Genomic DNA, 6,566 nt, shown 5'->3' on the forward strand with positions numbered 1-6,566 from the left:
GATTTCATTGAGAATCAGGTGTTAAAAACTAGTAAATTGAATGACAAAATAAATTAAAATGTTTTAAAGCCTGGAGAGTTCATAGACTGGTTTTAAGATATTTTGTTGTTTTGTTTTTTGCTTTTAGGAGATGGGACTCTCAGTGAACAGCTTTGCAAGTTGGGCAAACCACATTTTCTACAATGGGGTCTCATACAGTTCTGTAGATCAAAATCCAAGTCTGAAATATGGGATGGAAGGCATTCTGGAAAAAGGAGGATCTAATAAAACCGAAGATGTCTCATGTTTGATGCTGGCTGTCACAGAAGGGCTAGTCATCTGTTGGTCTGAGTGTATTTGGTCTCCTGTGAATCCAACTTTGTACACAATTGTTAAACAATACAATATGTCAAGCAAAGTACATAGTGCTGCAGTGTGTCCTGGTGGACCTGGACTGCCTTAGCCAGCACTTGGTGATCTTGCCTGTTGCTGGGCCCAGCTGTATTGCTTCCTTCACCACTGTCATATTTTTTATCCACCAGGTGGTATCTGGTTCAGAAGGCCACCATGTGAGCCTGGTAAGTTTGTGCAGATATTGACCCAGAGCGTATGTGGGGTACACAAGTATGACATAGCTGGTAGGTCAGAATCTACAGCTCATCAGAATAAAAATGATTGTCATCATAAAGGACATGTTAGTGGGAAGGATGGCTTGTCCCCTGGATGCCAGCATGACTGCGCAGGTAGAAGTCAAACTCAATAGGGTGGGTGATCTTCATGTCTATGGTTGTGACTTCTGGAATGTTCCCACTCTTTCCAACCTGCTCATTCTTGTCTGTGCAGAAGAGGCATGTGTGGTGCTGCTTTTGCACCACAATGAACGTGATCCCTGGCTGATAGTCCTTTTCCAGCTTTATGCAGGTCTCTCTGATGGCCAGGAGCTCATGGTGGAGAGTCTGCTGAAAGTGGCCCTTGGAGATGCTATCTCTGTAGAAGATGATGCCAGTGGGCTTAAAACGTGTAGATATTGTAGAACTGAATGAGATCATCAGGTCCTGATGATCTCCTGTCCTGTGCATGGTAGCACAGTAGTGGTTAGGGTATGCGTCCATACTGCCCAAGATGGTAGCAATCAAAGGTTTTTTCCCATCACCAGCTGATGGGTAGGTGACATCAGCTCCCAGGAAGATGACAGGTTGCTGAACACTGGATACCTACCCTGTGAAAGCAGGGTGTTGTTGACACCTCCCAGTTCGACATTGATCTTTAAGCAGAGATTGGATAGGGTCTAAAGTGTGGTCCTCTGCACATTCTTCATTTGGATGCACTGTGTCACCATCCCGAACACTGTCACCCACACACTTGACTTCTGCATATGCAGAAGTTTTACCAGGCAGAATGACCACCTCCAGCTGGATACCAGCATATGTGTTCTTCAGGTGTTGGAACATGGGCTCCACACTGTCTGCCCTCTGCATATTTACAGAAATGGGGCTGACCTGGATAGGCAACCCAGGATCTCTTGAGATCTTCCTCAGTTGCTTTGTGAAGGACTTGAGATGAACTTGAGATGCGTAGCAGGGTATGGCCCACATCTTCATCTTGATGCCCATGGGGAACTGTTTGTTTCTCATGTCCCACACACCCTGGACAAGGGGAAGCAATCACTTTGTTCCTGCCCCAGTAGAGGATGGAGGGCATTTGCCATAACTGCCCAGTCACATCTGTCATCTCATCTTTCACCATGATTCCAAATTCACGAACATACAGGTCTATATTGAAACTTGCACTTCGCCTCAATTTACGGATCTTCTCTTGCTGACAGATGCTGACCTGGCAGTTGCTCTGATCATGGTTGAGGTCTGATTGTCTCTTAATTTTTTTATGCATCTCTGTCCAGCAACCATGTTATAGACCTCCAAAGGAAGGCCAGTGTGTTTCTGTTCCTGCCCAACTTGTAAATAAGGGAGGTGGGGGTAGCACAGAACCAGCTTGTGTCTGTCCTTGAAGTCCTGGGCCACTGTACACTCCACTCTCTGCCCACACCTGCTGCTGTTTGGTGACTGGCAGGCCGCTGGGTCATATTACAGACATGATACTTCCTCTTCATTTGACCACAGTGAGTTACCTCCACCTTTGTCACACCCGCCTCGGCTGGCAAGGAAGACGCAACACGGTCGGATTCTTCTCAACAGCCTTTATTGCACGACCACCTCTTTGCTGATACAGGGACCTCGAGCGGCAAAAGCACTCGCCTTATATACACAACAGGCTGGGGCTATGCTAATTGTCTTTCAGGGATTGACGGAGCACGAATCACCCCACTATCACCCCTGCTACTTGTCCTCCAGGGATTGGCAGAGCATGAACCACCCCATTAGCATGGTACCGCTCGGGCCAGATTGACGCCAGGTGCAAGCCTGCGCATGCGCAGTACTGTTATGTACCACAGGAGGGCGCCAGATCACCTCATTATCCTATGGACACCCTGGCAAGGGGACAAGCCTGCGCATGCGCGATAAGTTGTTGTTTACACAGACCGGACTGGATGTCATCGCCAACTTTGCTCCACCCCGCCGCTTCCCACACACCTTTAGACCTTTAATTTCTTTGGTAAACTTTACCCTTTGGGAATCTGTCAGAGGTTGTTGTCCTTCAATACTTTTGAAATCGAACACTTCACAAACAAACTCGATCACTGGCTATGCCTTGTAAAATACTGTTGCTGATACATCAATATTCAGCATCATTTTCCAAAGACAAGGTCAGACGGACTGATGGAAGCCAAACCACACTTCTCTGCCCCCTACCTAGAGGGTTGGAAAAGCCTTCAGATGCAGTGAAGGAACGGCCAACAGGGGTGTACCTCATGGAAGGCAAGTGCCTCATGATAATGTCCAGGGCCTGGATCTTCTTGAAGGGGATGCTGGGTAGACGCCCAAAAGTGCATAGTGTAACAACTGCAAGCTCACGAATGGCACCTACCTGAAGATCTGGATTTAACGTGCTACACCATGTACTCCAATATTTCCCTGTTCACTCTCCGAGGGCATTTCTCAGGACTGATGTCTAATTCATAGTGATAGATTTCGATTTTGGGGATGTCCATTTCAATGAAATTGGCCTGTAATTTGATTGTTCTCCCAGTGGTGCTGAAGTTTGGCAGGGCCCCAAGTATATGGTGGCACTGCCAGGGTTGCGGGTGAGGGCTGGGCACACGCTCCGTGGGCAAGACCATGCGAGGAGTCAGTGCCATTCTTTTGTTCAATCCACCCCGGCCTGCAAGGCCATCTCCTCACAGAACAGGTTTCCTGAAGCAGCTGGGCAGAAGTGGTGGGAACAGAGGGGAACAGGAACAGGAGGAGGGAGGGGAAGAGGAGGGGTGAGAGGGATGAGGAAAGGGCTGATTTTTTTTTTTAAACACCGTTTATTTTTAGAAAAAATCCTTATTGTCTATGTCTGTAAATCCTGCTGGGGAGGCATATATGCTATACCCACATGTGGAATTCAGAAAACAATTTGCAGGACTCAGTTTTTATTTCTATCACATGGGTTTCAAAAGGGAAGTCAATTCCTTAGGCTTGGAACTAAGTACTTTGCTGGCTGGGTCCTCTCATTGGGTGATGGCTGTAAATCTTTTATGTTGAGAATCTTTAAAGATCCAGTAACTATAACTTATAGTTTTAGAACTCCTGGTCTCTCTTTCATATTACTATAATTTCTTTGTGTATATTTCCTGTGGTGGTTCCCTTTACATACAGCTTTAGTTTCCATGGTTTCAGTGTCCAAAACCAACCATGGCCTGCGTATATTAAACAGAAAGTGCTAACATAAGCAATAAATCAATTTAAAACTACATGACAATTCTGAATGTCAAAGTATCTTGCTCCATTTGGTCTAGCAAATTAACAATGCATCAGTTCCACCTTTAATCCCAAGCATCCTCTGCAGTTCAGGTAAATATTCTCCATGAGTATAAGGGACTGCTGCTTTGATCTTATGTCAGAAATATGTACCTTTCTTTCCTTAAACATACTTGTTTTATTACTTTGAATTTATAGTAGCTAGTTGAAAATATTTATATAGTAAATCCAACATCTGAAATATCTTGGGATTAATTATTGGCTACTGACATTCCTATCAATCAGCTACTATATTAAATTCATTTTCCTAAACAGAAAGTGTTGATGTACCTCAGGAATCTCAGCACCAGGTAGGTGGAGACAGAAGACTCATAAAGTCAAGTCCAGCATGGCCTGTATAGTAAAGTAAAGGCTCAAAGAGCAAGCCACAACCCTTCAAACTCTCTCCTTTCTGTTTTGAGAAGGAAATGTGTGTACTCTGCATGGATTCCTCCAAAGGCCTCACAGTGTCTCTGTTTTTCTTACACACACACACACACACACACACACACACACACACACACACACACACACATATCTTCCCATATTCAGTCTATTCATCTACAGAAATGCCACAAGACTTCCTGCATTCATACTCATCTCCTTCCTTAAGACTATTACATTTTCATGTTAATTGCTTACACTTTTCCCTTAAGGATGGTGCAGCATATACACATGCACACACATGCACACACACATATCTTAGTTAAGGTCATAGTCATAAAACACTATGACAATACAAAAACTTGGAGAGGAAATAGTTCATTTCCTCTTACCACTCTACATCACAGTCCATCATCAAAAGAATTCAGGGTAGGAGCTCAAGGTAGGTATCTGGAGGCAGAGACTGAAACAGAGGCCATGAAGAAAGATGAAATCCTCCATGGCCTACTACCCACTGCTTGCTCATCCTTCTTTCTTGCACAACCCAGGAGCATTTGCCCAGGTATGCCACTGCCCACAGAGAGATAGAAACTTTTACATGAATCTTCAACCAAAAATAGGCCTTTCAGACTTACATGGAGACCAATATGATGGTGGCATTTTTTTCCATTAATGTGTGCTCTTCTGAAATGACTTAAACTTGTGTCAAAATGACATTAAGTTAGCTATCACAATTTGTGTTTTCATGTGTGTGTGTATATGTGTGTGTGTGTGTGTGTGTATGTGTATTTAAGGAGTAAGAAGTATGTTTATAGGGGCTGGGGATTTAGCTCAGTGGTAGAGCGCTTACCTAGGAAGCGCAAGGCCCTGGGTTCGGTCCCCAGCTCCGAAAAAAAGAACCAAAAAAAAAAAAAAAAGAAGTATGTTTATGATGGTCAGAGGTTGACATTAATACCTTCTCCCATCTCTCTTCATCATAATCTCTGAGACAGAATCTTTCGATTAGAAATCAATGATTGGTTAACCTGTTGGCCCATGACCTAATAGCTGTGATGCTGTACATGTACCTGCATGTGGGTGCTGGAATGTATGTTTGGGTGCTCCTTCTTGAGCAGTATTGGTTTTCCTCACTAGACTTTCCTGCATGTACCACTCACAAACATTTTGGCTTTCATAAGACCATTACAATATTCCTCCTCTCATTAAAAAAAGTTATTTTCTAGAAACTTTACCATTTTCACTTTCACATTTATTTTTGCAGTCAACCTGTGTGACTTTCGCACATGGAAATTAATTTGTGGTAGTTATTTTTGTTCCAATGGGTCGATGGTAGAAATAATTTTAAAATATTGTTTTGTGTTCATTGTTTTATAGTGTCTTACTAAAGAGGACAAAGCTTTTCCCTTACAGACTTGGGGAATAAATGTTAGAAACTTTTTCTTTCTATGCAATAAAGATTGTAGCTCATTTTTCATCCAGAATGAGTCAGTTCTTTCTGCACTGGTATTTGGACTTTTGCTCCACATGCAGATATAAGTATGGATGTGTGTGTGTAGGTATGTAATTGTGATATAAGTAAGGAGTTAGGCCTAACTGGAGTGCATGAAGGTGTATGAGTATGTATGCATGAATCTATATATAAATGTATGTGAGTTTAATTGTTTTTGTTGAGTTTTAAGTTTTTTTTTTAACTTTTTCTTATGACTCTCTTCTTTTGGTTCAATGAAAGTTTACTTCTCCAAAACACCCATCTGCCTGAACAGACAACAAGCTAAGCTTAAGGAAAAAAGAGAAAAAAATTCTAGCAATTAATTAGGGTTAATTAATCCTGGGATATTTTATGATGATGTGCTAAACAGCAGAGAATCTGCAGTTTCTGACATCAGAGGAACTCAGGCAGGCAGGTCAGCTACTGCTGCAGAGTAACTTAGACTTAAGACATGTAAATACTTTATTATTAAAAAGCAATCCTAATTTCCCACAAGACCAAGTGTTGCCTCTGCTGATGCTCTTTCTTCTAGGTTGCCTTTAAGAGAGAACCAGAACTCTGGAACTTGCCTCTTTGAAGTTCACAAAAGTTCAAAAAATGAAGGAGAGAAACAATTCTTTTAAGTTGTCATCTTACTTCTTCATATGCACCATATTCCCTCACACATTCATAAAAAACATAATTTTTAAATGGTGTGAAAACAAGTGGAATATAATCTTTACATATCATAGATGTAATTAAAATTAATTTAATAAATAAATAATAGGTATACAATAGTCATATATCTGTCTAAATCTATCATATATTTATAT

General features: G+C 42.2%; 1 pseudogene; it reads right to left on the reverse strand.

Moving 5' to 3' along the window:
• Window positions 1-388: 388 nt before the first annotated feature.
• Ago2-ps1 (argonaute RISC catalytic component 2, pseudogene 1) lies at window positions 389-3,103 on the reverse strand (annotated as a pseudogene).
• Window positions 3,104-6,566: the final 3,463 nt, after the last annotated feature.

This window comes from Rattus norvegicus, chromosome 5, assembly GCF_021556685.1.
Source record: "Rattus norvegicus strain SHRSP/BbbUtx chromosome 5, alternate assembly SHRSP_T2T, whole genome shotgun sequence".
NCBI lineage: Eukaryota > Metazoa > Chordata > Mammalia > Rodentia > Muridae > Rattus > Rattus norvegicus.